Below are 19129 nucleotides of genomic sequence, written 5' to 3'. Positions count from 1 at the left end.
TGGTGTTACCAGGATAAGGTACCCAACCTCATTCATGTATCATAGATCATTTTGACTATTCACTCAAATCTGATCCACTTTTATGTCTACACATAAAGTTCAAGTACTCATACAATAGTCATGGGTCTTAGTTTATTGGATTTAGACTTTCATACAATTTATGAGATCAATAACAAGTATATTGATAATAGAAAATGTTTATCATTTTACAAACTGCAAATTTGAGGACATAAAACCCAACAATACTCCCACTTGGACAAAAACTCCAGTGGATCAATATATACAAATATATACAATGTTGAGTTTACATAGAGAGAATAAAATGTACAAATACAATAATTAGGGCATTACAATACCTATCAATTCTCCCACTTGCCTTAGTGATACAAAACTCGTAGACCTAGTCCTACTAGGTGATCCTCGAACACTTTAGCCGAGAGGACCTTCGTAAATGGATCAGCTAAGTTGTCTTGGGAAGCAATCTGAGTGACAATGACGTCTCCTCTGTGTACAATCTCCCTGATGAGATGGTACTTCCATTCGTTATGCTTTCCCTTTTTATGGCTTCGTGTTTCCTTTGAATTTGCAACTGCTCCACTATTATCACAGTAGAGAGTGGCAGGCAGGTGCATATTAGGAACTACTTCCAGATTGGTTAGGAACTTTCTGAGTCATACTGCTTCTTTTGCTGCTTTGCTTGTAGCTACATACTCAGCTTCCATTATGGAGTCCGCAATACAACTCTGTTTGATGCTCCTCTGTTAAGAGTGAATATTGACCCCGAAGTTAATTTTCTCGAATCAATATCGGTATGAAAGTCAGAATCAGTGTATCTAGTAAGGATCAGATCCTTAGGACCATACACGAGCATATAATCTCTCATTCTCCGAAGATACTTGAGAATGTTTTTAACAGCAATCCAATGGTCATGACAAGGATTGGACTGAAATCTGCTGACAATTCCTACGACATAGCATATGTCGGGATGAGTACACAACATTGCATACATAAAACTCCCAACTGCAGATGCATATGGAATTTGATTCATCTCCTCAACCTCGTGAGGTGTCAAAGGACTCTGCTCCTTAGACAAGTGAATTTCATGCCTGAAAGGTAAAGATCCTTACCTCACATCTATAATGTGCCTGTATATCTGCCCTAGAGCAACCTTTCCCTTCGGAGGGTTGTATTATAGGATTCGAAACACTGCGAACTCCAAATCTGGATAGGCTCTCGTAGATCAGTTTTATATTGAAACACTTTCGGGAGCATGTTGATTCTGGTTTCTGAAATCCAAAAATGGAAGGTTAAATTTACAAGAATTAATAAAATGTTAGTATATTCGTGACAAAAGTAACGATAATTAAAGTGCTATAAGAATAAAGAGTTATTCTGGGGTTAACATCTAGTCAAGATTGTCTTGGTTCAAAAGAGGAATAATCGACTGCCCTTCGGTGGAGGTTACTCTAAACTTTTGAAATATTGTTACAAAATATAATAATAAAGGGTACATTATTAGTTTTTGCTAAATTAAATTGGTTTCTTTGTGATTATAGTTTTTTTTCTAAAAGAACATGTTTATCTTTTTCAGCATGAATAGCTCAATAATTCAACTCTTAGCTTTTGAGAAACTAAACAGTGATAATTATTTGACGTGGAAATAAAATCTAAACACAATACTGGTAATTGACGATTTAGATTTATCTTAACTGAGGAATGTCCTCAAGCCCCAACCTCAAATGCTAATCGAACTGTGCGGGAAGCATACGATCGATGGGTCAGAGTCAATGAAAAGGCCTGTGTTTACATTCTTGCCAGCATGTCTGATGTTTTGGCAAAGAAACATGAATCCTTAGCTACAGCTAAAGAGATAATAGATTCATTAAGAAAAATGTTTGGGCAACCATCATGGTCCCTTAGACACGAGACAATTAAACACATTTACACGAAGCGGATGAAGGAGGGGACCTCTGTAGAGAACATGTCCTGGACATGATGATGTACTTCAATATCACTGAAGTAAATGGCGGACCCATTGATGAGGCTAACCAGGTTAGCATTATCTTACAATCTCTTCCGAAGAGTTTTATACCTTTCGAGACAAATGCGTCTTTAAATAAGATAGAATTTAACCTCACTACCCTTCTTAACGAGCTCCAGCGATTCCAAAACCTTACTTTAGGTAAGGGGAAGGAAGTGGAAGCAAATGTTGCTACCACTGAGAAAAAGTTTTTAAGAGGATCGTCCTCTAAAACCAAAGCTAGACCCTCTAAAGCTCAAATGAAAAAGAAGGGAAAAGGGCAAGCTCCCAAGATAAAGAAGAGAAAGAAGGATACAGATAAAGGAAAATGTTTCCACTATAAACAAAACGAGCATTGGAAGAGAAATGGTTCGATGTACCTTGTAGAGAAGAAAGCTTAGAAAACGGCACAAGGTAAATATGATTTACTGGTCGTTGAAACATGTTTAGTGGAATCTGATACTTCAATCTGGATACTAGATTCAAGAGCCACTAATCATATCTGTTTCTCATTTCAGGAAACTAGTTCTTGGAAAAAGCTTGAAGAAGGTGAGATAACCCTCAAAGTTGGAACATGAGAGGTTGTCTCAGCTGAAGCAGTGGGAGATCTGAAGTTGTTTTTTGAAGATAGATATCTAGTACTTAAAAATGTTTTGTATGCACCTCTTATGAAGAGGAATTTGATATCTATCGCTTGTATTACAGAACAATTATATACAATATCTTTTAATATAAATGAAGCATTCACTTTTTATAAAGGTATTCACATTTGTTTTGCTACACTTGAAGATAACTTATATAAGTTAAGATCAACTAGAGAAAATTTTGTTTTAAATACTGAAATATTTAGAACATTAGAAACTCATAATAAAAAACAAAAGGTTTCTTCCAACGCCTATCTATGGCACCTTAGACTTGGTCACATAAATCTCAATAGAATTGAGAGATTAGTCAAAAGTTGACTTTTAAGTCAGTTAGAAGATAACTCTTTACCTCCATGTAAATCCTGTCTTGAAGGAAAGATGACCAAGATATCTTTTATTGGAAAAGGTCTCAGAGCCAAAGTACCCTTAGAGCTCGTACATTTGGACCTTTGTGGACCAATAAATGTCAAGGCTCGAGGTGGGTATGAATATTTCATCAGTTTTATTGATGATTATTCAAGGTATGGTCATGTTTACTTGTTCATCACAAGTATGATTCTCTTGAAAAGTTCAAAGAATATAAGGCTGAAGTTGAGAATGAATTAGGTAAAACAATAAAGACACTTCGATCAGATCGAGGTGGAGAGTATATAGACATACGATTCCAAGACTATTTGATAGAAAATGGGATCTAGTCATAACTCTCTGCACCTAATACACCTCAGCAGAACAGTGTATCAGAAAGAAGAAACAGAACCTTATTAGATATGGTTCGCTCTATGATGAGCTATGCTCAATTGCCTGATTCCTTTTGGGGATATGCACTTGGATCTGCTGTCCATATTTTGAATAATGTTCCCTCTAAAAGTGTTTCAGAAACACCTTATGAGCTATGGAAAGGGCGTCAAAGTAGTTTACGTCACTTTAGAATTTGGGGTTGCCCAACACATGTGTTGGTACAAAATCTCACAAAATTGGAACATCGTTCAAAATTATGCCTATTTGTAGGTTATCCAAAGGAAACAAGGGGTGGTCTATTTTATCATCCTCAAGAAAATAAGGTATTTGTATCGACAAATGCCACATTCTTAGAGGAAGGCCACATAAGAAGTCATCAACCTCGCATTAAACTAATATTGAATGAAATTTCAAAAGACACTACAGATAGAGCTAGTTCATCTACTAAAGTACTAGATAAAACTAGTACATCAGGTTAGTCACATACTTCTCAAAAGTTGAGAATGTCTCGACGTAGTGGAAGGGTTGTTCAGCAGCCTGACCGTTACTTGGGTTTAACAGAAACACAAGTCATCATACCTGATGACGGCATAGAGGATCCATCGACCTATAAACAAACGATGAAAGATGTGGACCGTGATCAGTGGGTCAAAGCCATGGACCTCGAAATGGAGTCTATGTACTTCAATTCTATCTGAAAACTTGTAGATCAACCAAATGATGTAAAACCAATTGGTTGTAAGTGGATCTACAAGAGAAAACGAGACCAAGCTGGTAAAGTACAGACTTTTAAGGCTCAACTTGTGGCAAAGGGTTATATCCAGAGAGAGGGAGTGGACTATGAAGAAACTTTCTCTCCCATTGCCATGCTTAAGTTGATTAGAATACTCTTATCCATTGCCACCTTTTATGACTATGAAATTTGGCAGATGGATGTCAAGACAGCCTTTCTAAACGGTGATCTTGAAGAGAGTATCTATATGGTTCAACCAGAGGGGTTTATTACACAGTGTCAAGAACAAAAGGTTTATTAGCTTCAAAAATCCATTTATGAGTTGAAATGAGCTTCTAGATCTTGGAATATAAGATTTGATACTGTGATCAAATCTTATGGCTTTGAACAAAATGTTTACGAGTCTTGTGTTTACAAGAAGATCGTCAATTCTACTATAGCGTTCTTAGTTTTACATGTCGATGATATTCTACTCATTGGGAATGATGTAGGATATCTTACTGACGTCAAACAATGGCTAGATACACAATTCCAAATGAAAGATTTAGGAAATGCGCAGTATATTCTTGGGATCTAAATTGTTCGGAATCACAAGAATAGGACAATAGCCATGTCTCAAGCATCTTATATAGACAAAATGTTGTCTAGATATAAAATGCAGAATTCCAAAAAGGGTCTGTTGCCTTTCAGACATGGAATTCATCTGTCGAAATAACAATGTCCTAAGACACCTCAAGAAGTTGAGGATATGAGAAATATTCCCTATGCCTCTACAGTTGGAAGCCTGGTGTATGCAATGTTATGTACTAGAGCTAACATATGCTACTTAGTAGGGATCGTCAGTAAATACCAGTCTAATCCTGGACGTGATCATTGGACTGTCGTTAAGAACATCTTAAAGTATCTCAAGAGAACTAGGGACTACATGCTTGTGTATAGTGCTAAGGATCTGATCCTTACTGGATATACAGACTCTGATTTCCAAACTGATAAAGATGCTAGAAAGTCTACATCTGGATCAGTGTTCACTCTTAACGGAGGAGCAGTAGTGTGGAGAAGCATAAAACAGACATGTATAGCTGACTTCACAATGGAAGCTGAGTACATAGCTGCTTGCGAAGCAGCAAAAGAAGCAGTATGGCTGAGGAAATTCTTGACAGATTTGGAAGTTGTTCCAAATATACATCTACCCATCACCTTGTATTGTGACAACAGTGGTGCAGTTGCAAATTCAAAAAAACCTCGAAGCCATAAATGGAGAAAGCACATCGAACGCAAGTACCACCTTATCCGGGAAATCGTACATCGTGGTGATGTTGTAGTGACCCAGATATCTTCTGAGCAAAACATTGCTGATCCTTTTACAAAAACCCTTACGACTAAAGTTTTTTAGGGTCACCTACACAGTTTAGGTCTACAGTATTTGTAAACTAGGACAAGTGGGAGAACTTTTAGGTATATGCCCTAGTTTATTGTATTCATATGTTTATTGTACTCATATGTAATATTAATTTCTCATAGTTAAATTCAGCATCGTTTGATCCTACTAGGAGTTTTAGTCCAAGTGGGAGTTTGTTGGATTTTATATCCTAAAACTCGTAGTTTGTAATATCATATTCTTGTTTAATAAAGTTGTTATTGAAAATCTTTAGTAAATTTAAATTCTATATTCATGAATCCAATAAACTAAGGATCCGAGGCTATTAAGTTTAAGTTTGAACTTTATGTAGTGACATAAATGTGAATCAAGTTCAAATATATAGCCAAAATGGTCTATAGTATTCGAATAAGATTGGACGCCTTATTCTGGGGACACTATGGATGCGGCCCATTTTGTAGTTAGTACAAACAATGTGATCCTAAAATGTTCACGTGGAGACATGAAAATGGGGGCATCCTATGTAAAGAGTTACATGAGATTGAACCATGAAATAGTCACTTTTACGTTCTAAATGCCGTTTAATGTATAAAACTGACTATTTCGTTAATTGATGACCTAAGTAACTTAATCTTAATCCTGAGCTAACTATGAACTCCTGTTCACTCGAAATTATCCTTAGATCTGCATAGGTGAGGACATCTTATTATCGTTGGCCCAATAAGCCTCCCATTTCAGAGGTAAGATTAGGTGGATAGTTGGGAACATAGGGTGCAAGACGGAATTCACTCCTACCCGTTATAGGGATAGTAGATAGGTTATTCCCTTTAGTACTGAATCCAGATCTTGAACAAGAGGCCACACCCTCTCATTGGCCCGAGAGGGGTTCAGTTTATAGGTTGGATCTTAAACCAATTATTCATTAGAGGATCAGTGGAATTTAAGGAATAAGATGTAGTCTCGGGAGTAAAACGATTTTTATGACCCAGCCGAGATTACAAATAACCTGTGAAGGATTAACTTACTAATCATGGTTATATCAAATGGATACAAATATATCTATAGTGAGGGGAGTGCAACTACGGGATTATAGTGGAATGACCCGTTAGTTAACGAATGTTGATTAGCTTCGTCTAAAGAGTTTAGCCAGCTAATCTCGGATCGTTGGAGCCCATGATCTATAGGTCCATTAGATTCCCCTACTAGCTCATATGGAATAAATTTAGAATAGTATGATAGAATAATTCGAACTGTTCGAATTAGGTGAAGAGAGAAAAACAGATAAGTATATGTGATATAGTGATCGGTTTTTTAGTTTAGAGATATAGCTTTAATATTTAAATATGATTTAAATATCATGAATATGAATATGTTCATATTCGGAAGCTTGGAAATAATGGAAATGGTCAAAGATGTAAAAAGTCAAATAGTTGACTTTTGACTTTGAAAAGTCAAACTTTGACTGACCTTATATTCAATTGTGATTTGAATTTTGAGAAAATGAATGCGGATTCATGCTTGGGAGGTCAAAATTACACGGAAAAAATCATAAAAAGTCAAAATGTTGACTTTTTGGTCAAAGTTTGACTTTGACCAAATGACTATTTTGCCCTTTGACTAAAGTTAGTGGGAAAATCCGAACTTTTGTTGGATAATTCCACTAACAAAATAGTGGGCTAGGTGTTGACTTAGTGGAGACATTAAGCCCACTTAGATAGTGGATTCTAGGTGTTGGGATTTTGTGAAGTTTTTTCATGCAATTTTGCATGGCCCTTTTCTATAAATATGGGCTTGTGATTTTGGATTAAAATTTTTTGAAAATTTTGCAAAATTAGTTTTTAAAATTGGGCTGGAAAAAAAAACCAACCCAATTTCACTATACTATTTTCATCTTTTTTTCTCTATCTCGGGTTCTTCATCCATCGGGTCCTACAACCTAGTTCCGAGTCCAGAGGATAGTAGGTAAGTTCTAGTGGTTGTCCGGTTCGTGTTCGAGCAGAGATAGATGAGTTTCGGGAGCTTGAAAGGTATTATTTCAAAATAACCCTAATTAATTCTCTTGGGTTGCATGTTTAATTTGGGCGATTAGAGTAAAATCAATTCTTATTTCCGCTACGCATGTCGATTTTTCCATTTCATCAACAACTCTTGTTGATGGGCCTGCTTGATCAACAACTCTTGTTGATACATTTATTGTTTCTCTGGACATTTTTTCTATTACTAGCTTACTGCGAGGTTGATGGTTCTTTATATAATCTTCCTCCAAGAAGGTTGCATTTGTCGATACAAATACTTTATCTTCCTGAGGATCATAACAGAGACCACCTTTAGTTTCTTTTGGGTAGCCTACAAATAGGCATCCTTTTGAACGATGTTCCAGCTTTTTAGGATTTTGCACCAACACATGTGTTGGACAACCCCAAATTCTGAAGTGACATAAATTTCCTTTACGTCCCATCCAGAGCTTGTAAGGCATTTCAGAACGCTTTTCGAGAGAACTATGTTCAAAATATACACCACGGTCTCAACTGCGTGTCCCCAAAAAGAATTTGGTAACTGAGCGTAACTCATTATGGAATGAACCATGTCCAACAAGGTTCTATTTCTCCTCTCTGCCACACCGTTCTGCTGGGGTGTACCAGGGGCTGTGAGTTGAGACTAAATTCCATGTTCTATCAAACAGTTCTAAAATTTTGTGTCCATATACTCACCATCTCGATCCGATCGAAGTGTTTTAATCTTTTTATCTAATTGGTTTTGAACCTCTACCTTATACTCTTTGAACTTTTCAAAAGTTTCAGACTTTTGGTGCATTAGGTAAATATGCCCATATCTTGAATAATCATCTATAAAACTGATGAAATATTCAAACCTTCCTCTTGCTCTAACATTTAGAGGCCCACAAAGGTCTAAGTGAATCAGTTCTAGGGTTTCTTTGGCTCTAAGACATTTTCCAGAAAAAGATCTTTTTGTCATTTTACCCTCAAGACAAGACTCACGTGGTGGTAATGAAATGTCTTCCAACTTATTTAGATGACCGTTCTTAACCAATCTCTCAATCTTGTTAAGATTTATGTGACCCAATCTCAAGTGCCAAAGATAGGCATTTGGAGAAATCTTCCTCTTCTTATGAGTCCCAGCAGTTTTAAACATCTCTATGTTCAAAACAGCTTTGACCTCAATTGGTTTTAACATGTACAAGTTATTTTCTAATTTTGCAGAGCAAATCTGTTTATTTCCCATTTTGATGAACACTTCATCATTTTCGAAATAAACTCTATAATTTTGTTCTAGCAAACAGGAGACAGAAATTAGATTCCTTTTCATAGAAGGAATATAATATACATTTTTCAAATAATGTACTTATCTCCTATAAATAACTTCATATCTCCCACTGCTTTGGCTGAAACAATCTCCCCGGTCTCTAGGAACTTGTTTCCTGTGAGATAGTACATATATGATTAGCAACACCTGAATCAATTATCAAAATTTTATTGTTTTTCACTAAACATGCTTTGATAACAAGTAAATCATATTTATCTTGTTGTTTGAATTCAGCATCCTCATCTACATAATTCATAATTTTAGATAAGTTGAGAGATAGAGGACAATCCTCTGTTAAAACTCTTTTGGTATAATCAACCACTAGTAATTTGTTTGTTGATTTGATTTTACTGTTTTGTACATAGGAAGCGAGTATTACAGAATTCGACATGCTGATAAAATTCAAACAAATTCTAATTAGCAAATTGTAACTAAATCCAAAATTAAATTTTAGCAAAAGCAATAATGTACCCATAACCATTATTTATTTGCAACGATATTTTAGTGAGTCAGAATATGTGTTACCAAGGGGCATTCAGATACTCTTTCACTAAGATAAACAATTTTGACCAAACATTATTCCCAGAATAACTCTTATTCCTACTGTCTCCGGAATAACTCTTATTCCTATAGTCATTTAGTTATCGTTTTTGGTCAAGATCTTTACTAACAACTTAGTAATTCTTGTAAGTGTGACCCGCCATTTTCATATCCTATAGGACGGTATGAATTTGCCTCTGAAATAGAAGACAACATCCAAAACGGAACTATAAGACCCTATTCATTTTACTGAAGCCTGTGTTGTTCCGAATCCTATGTTACAACCCTCCGTGGGGACAGCCGTCGCTAAACGACTAGCAAAGGGCCGCTTAAAGCTAACCAGCAAGTGCAACATAGGAATCTCACGATTCAGACTAATAGAGAAGACTGTAGGATATATTGACACATATCCTTCACCCACTTACTATGAACTACTTCCTCCGTTTACCTTGATATTGACTCATACAAAACACTTTTCGTAGGGAGGTCACTCCCAGGGTGACACGAAGCGTCATATGAATCTCACGATGTAAACTATATGGAGACGTGACAGTTGAAATCTATTTATCATATAATAGACTTATATTTGAACAACTTCTTCTTATTCACCGAAATCTAGATTTAAGCTAAAAAATACTCTCCGTAGGGAGGTCACTCCTAGGGTGAACTCTTAGAGACGTGAGAGCTAAAAATAACGTATCGTATATGTTATTAATCTACCACTGAAGTTTTCTAATAACTCTATCATATAGAAGTTATTAAACTACTACTGAAGTGTTCTATTTTGGGTAGATTTATACTTAGGTTCTTTTCAGCTAATAAAACAACCCTAAGTCTATGTGGTTTATCCAAGTATAACTCTTATAATTGGATTTTAACCTATGATGTCTAGGTAATAAACCATTTTATTACCTTACATCACTCACGTATGCTCATAAAACCGATTACCAATGCTCAATAATTCGACCATAATCCCCAGGTAGGAGTTCTGTAACCCGTCAACTTAAGTACCCCAGCTTTAGACAGGATTATATACCGGTTGAGTTTGTAACCTAGGTTTTACAAGTTTTAACAATTAAAACAGGTGGTCAACCTACGTGAGCATGCAACTGTTGTTTATGGATTTTAAATGTCTAACCCAATTTTATAATAACTTATAAAACTTTAGACATGCTATTCATCTATAACATACATGAGGCATTCAAATTTAATATAACATTTATATTAAATACAAGAAACCCTAACATGCACACTATATATTATAACAATTATAACATACTTTCAATGCATGTAACATGCATCCAATGGTGGGATTTTAAATCTAAATGACATACTATATGCACATACAAGATTTATTTAATTATAACATACATACTGATATGATTTTAGTTTTGGAACGGTTCGGAAGCTGTTTTGTAATAGTATTATATATATATATATATTAAAAAAAAACAAAGGTATTCGTAAAAGAAGGGAATTCGTTCACAAATAATGACAATAATAACAGTAGACGAAAATATATTTATTTTGACGGATATAAAGCTTGCTTTTTTCTTTATTTAATACGACCGTTGTTTTCTTTTTTGAGACAACTTCAATATGAACACATTGGCTTCATTTCCATTTGAAGTTCGGTTTTACAACAAAAAGCAAATTTCTAAAATAATATATAAAAAAGTTATTATTTATTATTTAAGAACTATAAAAGGAGACCAAGGGAGACCCTGATTTTAAGTATTATTCTTTTAATAAATATCAAGAAAAAAAATCAAAATTTACTTATAAATTTGTCAAGTGGTGTATCAACTTTTACCACAAGTATTGACGCCGTACGTGAGTTCTAGAAAAATTTATTTCGTGGAGTTGAATTTGGTTTTTATATTAATTTCAGCATAGCGAATACAATCTTTAATACATAATTTTTTGACGTTTTCAAAATAAATTATAATCCTTAAACTGGTTGATCTTTTTGAATGATCAATCTTTAAACTTGTTGATTTTCTTGGATGATCAACCCTTGAGTTTGATGATCGACCTTTTGGGCTTGATGATCTTCTTAGAGGATCAATGTTCCCACGAGGCCTCCGGAGGAACGTATTTTGTATATTTAAACTTGTGTTGATGGAAGCGGAGCGATAGATGTTCTTGAAGTTAGAGTCTTGAAAGAATGTTTGTATCTCCAAAGGTCTTCAATTTTCTAATATTTGTATCTCCAAAAGACTTCAATCTTCAAGTGTGATCAACTTCAGGAGTCAAAAGTTTTTTGATTGTAGAGATTTGGCTCTTTGGGATCTAAAATTTTTTATCTCCGCAAATGAAGAGAACTCCTCTATTTATAGAGTCCTCAGGTGAGCTTTATGAACTTGGATTTACTTGGTTCATGGACCTGACCTCTAGGTCTAATTAATTAGATTTGGACTTTATTTGACATTTTAGTCAAATTATGCCTATTTTTTTTTTTTTTTTTTGGCTCAATTGAACTTTAGCCAAAATAATAATGTCAAATTGTACCAAATTAATTTTATTCAATCTAAGTGTCTTGATTCACATGTGACATTATTGTAATTCGCTAATTTATGTCTTCAATTTCAATTTAGGATACATGTCAACTTTTAATTAATCTCAAATGCAATTATTTGTAATTTCATCATTCATTTGGTAAATGACTATCATAGGTATATGAAAGCCAATTCTTCGAGTACATACCACTCGAAATATAGGTATTGCAATATTGACTTTGAACTTAAAAATTTGTAGCAATTTTTATAACAAGTTTTTGGTGTGAACATTAGTTAAGGGTTATTGCTTCTAGTGAATTATAATATATACTTATTTTCTTAATAAGGTAACTACCATTTTCTTAGAATAATGAATTTTACCATTGTCCTGTTAACACGATAATGGGCATTCTAATCGGGAATTAGCCTTTTGTCAATAATAATAACCATATTAAAAGAACAATTAAAAAAATACTTTTTTTCCTCTCAACCTTTAGAAGTGACCATTTAATAATTAAACTTGAGTTGGTTACGATTTAATTTCCATGCTTTCAAATTTATAACAATTTAATTCATAAATTTGAATAAGTAATAAATTTAGTTTCTACACTTTGAAACTTGTAACAATTTAGTTCTTATTATGAAAAATCATCTTCAAAATCAAGTATCAACTTTATTATTTAACGACTTAATCTTTGGATTTTATTAAAAAAATATATAAATTCCCGATAATTTTTTTTATCTACATATGTGTAACATTTTTTTATTTAAATTTTAATAATCTTTTCCATTATATTATAAGAACTAAATCGTTATAAATTGTAAAGTACATAGGCTAAATCATATTTATTAAAGTTCAAGAATTAAATTCGTACAACTTTGAAAGGACGCGGACTAAATTGTTACCAACTAAAAATTTAAAACTAAATTGTTACTTTGAAAGATTAGAGACCAAAAGTAAATTCTAACACAAAATAAAAATTAGGGTTGGAAAATTCCCTGCGAGATCGGGTCCTACCCCAATCGAACCGAATTGAATTCCCAATTTATCTAGGGATGGGGGGTCAAACTGAGGACCTTTTCTGGGGACGCAGGGGAGGGGGATGGGGGTGGGAATGGGGTAAATTCCCTCATCAGAGACCGAGACCAAGACGAGGAACTCCCCTCCTGCCCTGTTGTCAACCTTAACAAAAATATCTTTCAAAGTTCTTGCTTTCTTAAATCAATATATCAATAGTCGTCATTAATTATTTAGTAAAAACTTCTAAACAAACATACATCATATTCATTTAACTTATAGGATGGGAATAGTTTTGATACATATACCTAATCGAATCGAACCGAATCACAATATTTTATTTGGTCCAGTTTTCAATTATATATACGCACGTTTACATTTTAATTTGGTTTAGTTCGATTCAATTTTATATATAATATAGGTTCAATTCAGTTTGTAGTTTTATATATAATATGAATTGTTTGGTTTGGTTTTAGTTGGTTTTATGTCCACCTCTAATTTGAGGCGCAAGTTAGAATAATCGGATTTCCTAAGGTTTAGAGTTTGCACGTCTCCAATCTAACTAACAAATATATGACATCATTCAAATCATCATATTATGAGTTTTTTTAAAAGCCGTATTTTATAAACTTACACTTTAAACACAATTTTTATAAACCTAAATTTCTCCGAACTTTCGATTAAACTCAAAACTCACTCAATCTAAGATTAAGATATCAAACTCGCACCTCAAATAACTCTATGCACAAATATTGAATGATACATATAAGTGAAATAAAAAACAACGTCAAGAGGTATGAATGTTATAAAATAAAATAAGATTTAAAGGCAATTACAGAAAAAGGAAGAAATGAAAAAGGAAGGACATGGTCCAACTTTATGAAGAGGAAGATGGCGTGGAAGTAAGGGTAGGAGAAGGCCACATGGTTTCATGATGTTGCCTAACATGCCCTTTTCTTTCTTTTCATTTTAATTATTATTAGGGACAAATATTTTTTGTTAATCTCTCCTAACTTTTAAAATGTTATACACCTATGATTTATTTTGATTTACTGGAGAAAAAAAAATTAGAAAAATCATTCTTATTTAAAAGTTCTTTTAAAAACGGTTTAAATACACATTGGAAGTATTTCAAAAGTTATTTTGAATGACTGTCAAATAATTCCAAATTTTTCCCCAAAATTACTTATTTTCAAAATCAAACGGTTGAAAAGTTAATCCAATTATATACTTAGTATATAAGTATTGGATTTAATTTCAATTTAGTCACAAAGATTTTAAAAAAATGTTACAATTTTACAAGATTCGAGTTACATTTCAATTTGGTCTTTAGGTTTCATGATTTACACTTTTAACATTGTTTTTTTTTCCATTAAATACTCACCTTTAATTATTGATGTTAATGTTGATTAACTAATTTAAACTAATTATGAAGTGAAATTTAAAATTTTTATAATAATGAAAAATAGTATAACTTAATTAATCATAATTTTTTTTCAATTAATTAATATACGCTAATATTAAAGACGAAAAGTAAGTATTGAGTAAAAAATTGAGGATAAAAATTGAAATAAACTTAAGAAACTTAGAAACTAAATTAAAAATCAAACTCAGATGTTTAACATTTTGAACTGTGTGAATTTTTTAGACTCAAAACCTATTTTTTTTCCTCTTATTATTAATTTGTTTATTTATAGGCATACTATTCATTCATGCATGCCAGGTTTTAAAGTATCCTATGCTCACCTTCAAACATCACCTTTTCAATGATCATCATTATTATTTCCTTTTTCCTTTTTCCTTTTTCCCTTTTCCCTTTTGGCCATATATACTAATATTTTTTCAGTCCCAATTCCTCCTTTTTTTTTTTTCTTTTTTTTTAATTTTTTCTTTTTTTTGGCTCTATTATTATTTCCCTTTCCCTCTACCTTACAAATTCACTTTGCAATCTGCCCCCTCTAGACATGTTTTTCTTTTGGTACATCTTCTTCTTAGAACTATTATAATACTATTGCCATGGAGTTGAAATTATTGTACATTTGAAACCTACTTTTCCATCAAATTAAAGATTACACTACTTTTAGATGAGGCTCTAGTTCACCTAAACCAAAAGGAAAAAAAATGCTAGTCTTACGATAGACCCATTAGGTTGAAGAAAATATTGATCGTCCTTCAAATTTCTCTTTAAGATCTGTATTATTACTTTTCTCAACGAGTGAATTACAAACTTAGTCTTGTATGTTGGAACTAACCCGCTTGCAGTTGCAGGAAAACTTTATTGTTTCACACACGGATGTGTTATGAGTGTGAGTTGGATTGAGTTGAAACACTTTTTAGACCTAACCCAATTGTTCAGGTTGTAAGTTTTTTTAGTCTAAATAACTCTTATTAAATTATGAACTCAACCAAATCCAACCATGATAATCAAATATTTGAGGTTTTATTGTTTCACATTAAAAGACTTGGACGATTATCCATACCTTACGTAGCTTATGAGCTTACGTCCATCTCTAGTCGGATGTAGTTTCATTTCTCTTTTTCTTCAGTAGTTGTTACCTAAATTCGCACGTGTATCCATAACCCTCAAATTGACTTGACCAGAAATTCATTATCACGAACAAAAACAACCCAACACACACACACCAATGAGGATCACTTCCTGTATATTCATACAATACTCAAGTAGGGAAGTCGAGATTCAAATAATTGGACATTTTAAATTTTACGTTTAAAAGATTACTTAAAATTAAGATTTCTAAATATCATTTTAATTTTTTTTCTTTTATATAATAGATTTTGTGAATTATTAACTTTTTTTTAAAAAAATGAAATTAAGAATATATTAAATATAAAATTGAAATATCATATTAGACACAAAATTAAAAGAGAAAGTAGATATGAGATACAAAATGGATCTCTCTATTTTCTTAAAATTTTAATTTAAATACCAACATAAATGTAGTTTAGCTACAAAGATAAAAAAAAAAATCATATGTAAAAATAATAAACAAAGGGAGATTTTCAAAAATAAAAAAATAAGAAAAATTATTAACACAAAAAATCAAAATTTTAATCTTCTTTGACAAAGACGGATAGAAACTATTAGTGTCCATCAACGATAAAAACGGATAAAAATCTATCACTAATAAATACAGATAAAAATCCATAAATATTTATCTATATATATATTTTTGTTATTTTTATAAATGGTTTCGCATTTTTTCGAAGTGAAAATTTATCATAAATAAACGTGAATTTGAAACTGAGGGGAAAGTCAAGGGGGACCATAAGATGTCTTCTTTTCTTTGCATTGCACCACGTGGCAATTCCAACGCCACTCCCAAATCTCAAGACTTTTCCATATATCCATTTTTGTATCTTATCTTTTAAAACACATCCCTCTAACCAACCATAGTTTTCGAGTTAAATACGTTGAAATGTTCATATATTCATTCATTTATTTATTTTTGAATTTTTTATGTTCATTCTTAATTTCTAAATAGTTATCATTTTAAGATTAGTATTTCCAACCCTAGTTTCTAGACCTTATAAATGTAAATATTGTTTATCAAATTGTTTGTTTGTTTTTTTTTAGAGAAAGATAACTAATTAAGATTATGGTTATCTAGAATTAAAGATCTTCGACATCTTTAAATAATAATATTTGTTTTGTAATAATATTTTTTCAAATAATTGCGAATACTTGGATAACTGTATTTGTATAGCAATATTTTTATTCAAGAATATCTTAATTTTACATAATGTTCAAAGAATTATACTATGGTGGTTCATTAATTTAATATAATCTTAATTTATATAACCTATTTATTTTTATTAATTTGAATTAGATTTGAAATTAATATATTCTTTATTATTTTTTAATGTTAATTTCCTCAAAAAATAATATATGTTAATTTGAGATTTTTTTTTATAAAATAAATATCAATTTAAATTTGAATTTAAATATTTTTCTATATATATATATATATATAAAAGAGGGAAAGAAAAAACAAATAGAGAGAGAGGGGGGAAGTTTTAAGTTTTTGTTTGGTTGTTTTTTTGCCTGTCAAAATTAAAGGAGATGGGAAAAAGTATAGGCTCATTATTTTTGTTGACTTTGGCTTTGGAACCTTACCAAGAAATTAAAATATAATAAGAAAAAAAATAAGTAAATTGGCTTGATGATGAAGAAAATAGAACTCTCAAAGTCTTTAGTTTCTCATTTCCTTGACCAAGCTAAATCTCTCTACCTACCTTCATTCCCTTTCTCATCTCTTCTAGTCTTGGTTTGCTCAATGTTTTAGACTTTTTCTTCTTTATGATATATTCTTTGCTTACACATCTATTTATACCATGAGAAAGAAACACGTACGGGTGTTCAAAAAATCAGGTGATCCAAAAAAACCGATCAACCAAATTCAATACGTGCGGTTGAGTATTAACTCTTTAGGTTGGGTTAGATTCAAATAAACGAAAATTTTATAGATTGAATTAGTTCATAAGTCACCTATAATAACTCAAACCAACCCAAACTTATTATTAACTTTAAAATATATATTTTTTTCTTTATAATATAATTAAATATACATATATTTATTTTAATTTTATTTAATTTCATTAGTTTTTTTAGATAATTTATTATCCAATAATTCTTAAAAATAGTTTTTTTTAGTATTTTGGAAAGAGATTTTACATCATATAAATTGAAATTAAGCCGTTAATCTTAATTCAATATATGAAAATAGTTAAATCAAATTTTTAAATAAACAACCTGAGTCACCCGAACCAATCTGAACTAACCCAACCCAAAATGTTTTATGATTGGGTTGGGTTCATTTTTTTTTTTTTTTAATAAAGTCATTTGGGTTAAAGAAATTTACCATTCTAATAATTGGATTGAATCTAAAAAAATATTCAATCCAACCCATGAACATCCTTAGAGACTTGTGTGTTTTATCCTATTACCATTTAATTTGAAAATTTTGTGTTTTAGTAATCTTTATTACTATAATCAAGCACAAATATATTGATATTGTTTTGGTCCTATTAAGTTAATACCTTAATGATATTGAACACAACTCAATTAATTTATGTATATATCATCAACTAAGATATTAGAAGTTTGAATTTTTCTATACCCACATGTTCTCAATTAAAAAACAAAATGTTAATACCCTATTACATATTTTGGATTAACCAGTTAAAATTTGTTAGAAGTATTTTAGACGCTAATGTCAATGAAAATAATGATATCTTATTTTTATGATAATGTTGATAGAAATATCAATGAAATGTCATTATTGTATAGTAATTTGAAAAATAATATAAATAATAAATATTTAAACTAACAAATAAATAAGTTAAAATTTCTTGCTAGTTATTTTATTTTTATTTTTTTGTATTTTTGTAATTTTGTTATACTGTGTTTTGAACAATGAACAATATCGATTGATCACTCGTATTAATGTTTAACTAATTAATACTAAAAAAATTAGTGAGGGATGTACTTTTTGCTATTGTACTGTACTTGGACAACTATTCTACCTAATTTTAACTAAAAAAATGAATTACACAACATGTAAAGACTTTCATTTAGGTCACTTCTTTTAAATAATTTGAACAAAGAAAATTTCTTTAATCAATTTTATTAATTAACAATGACATAATGATTTAGTCATTTAATTTGATGCATTTTCACGTGCAAACATCGAATTAATTTATCATTTTGTTATAAACCAATGCTTCAAAACAGCTCTAAGTTTTAAAAATAACCCATTTGAACTATTAAAAAAACAAGTATAGAAAAGATTAGATTAAATTGAGAATTTGGTTCCGATAATTTAGAGAAATTAGAATTTAAACACTATGATAGAGATTATTTATGAAGGATTTATCAAATCATATTGAAATTATTTGTAGGATTTTATCGAGTCATAAGGACTAAATTCTAACTTTTTAAATTATGGATACAAAATATCGATCTTGTTTAGATTATAAGGACTAAATTTATAATTTTTTTTTAAAAAAAACCAGATTTAGGTTAATATGAAAAATGGGGAGTCTAATTATACCTTTAGTAGGCGCCAAAATCTTATGGACAAAACTACCCATATAATAATAATAATAATAATTATTATTATTATTATATAATATAATAATAATACTATTAATTAAGATGTTTTTGGGTTAGGCAAAGTCGAATGAGTCAATGCCCCTTACATCAATCCCTTCAGCTG

General features: G+C 31.5%; 1 pseudogene; it reads left to right on the top strand.

Moving 5' to 3' along the window:
* The first annotated feature begins 1592 nt into the window (after positions 1–1592).
* On the top strand, positions 1593–5528 carry LOC120084056 (secreted RxLR effector protein 161 pseudogene; annotated as a pseudogene).
* The last annotated feature ends 13601 nt before the right edge of the window (positions 5529–19129 follow it).

Source organism: Benincasa hispida, chromosome 8 (assembly GCF_027475165.1).
Source record: "Benincasa hispida cultivar pf3 chromosome 8, pf3_genome.v1.1, whole genome shotgun sequence".
Lineage (NCBI taxonomy): Eukaryota > Viridiplantae > Streptophyta > Magnoliopsida > Cucurbitales > Cucurbitaceae > Benincasa > Benincasa hispida.
Note: the sequence above shows the minus strand (reverse complement) of the source record. Positions and strands in the feature narration are given on the sequence as shown.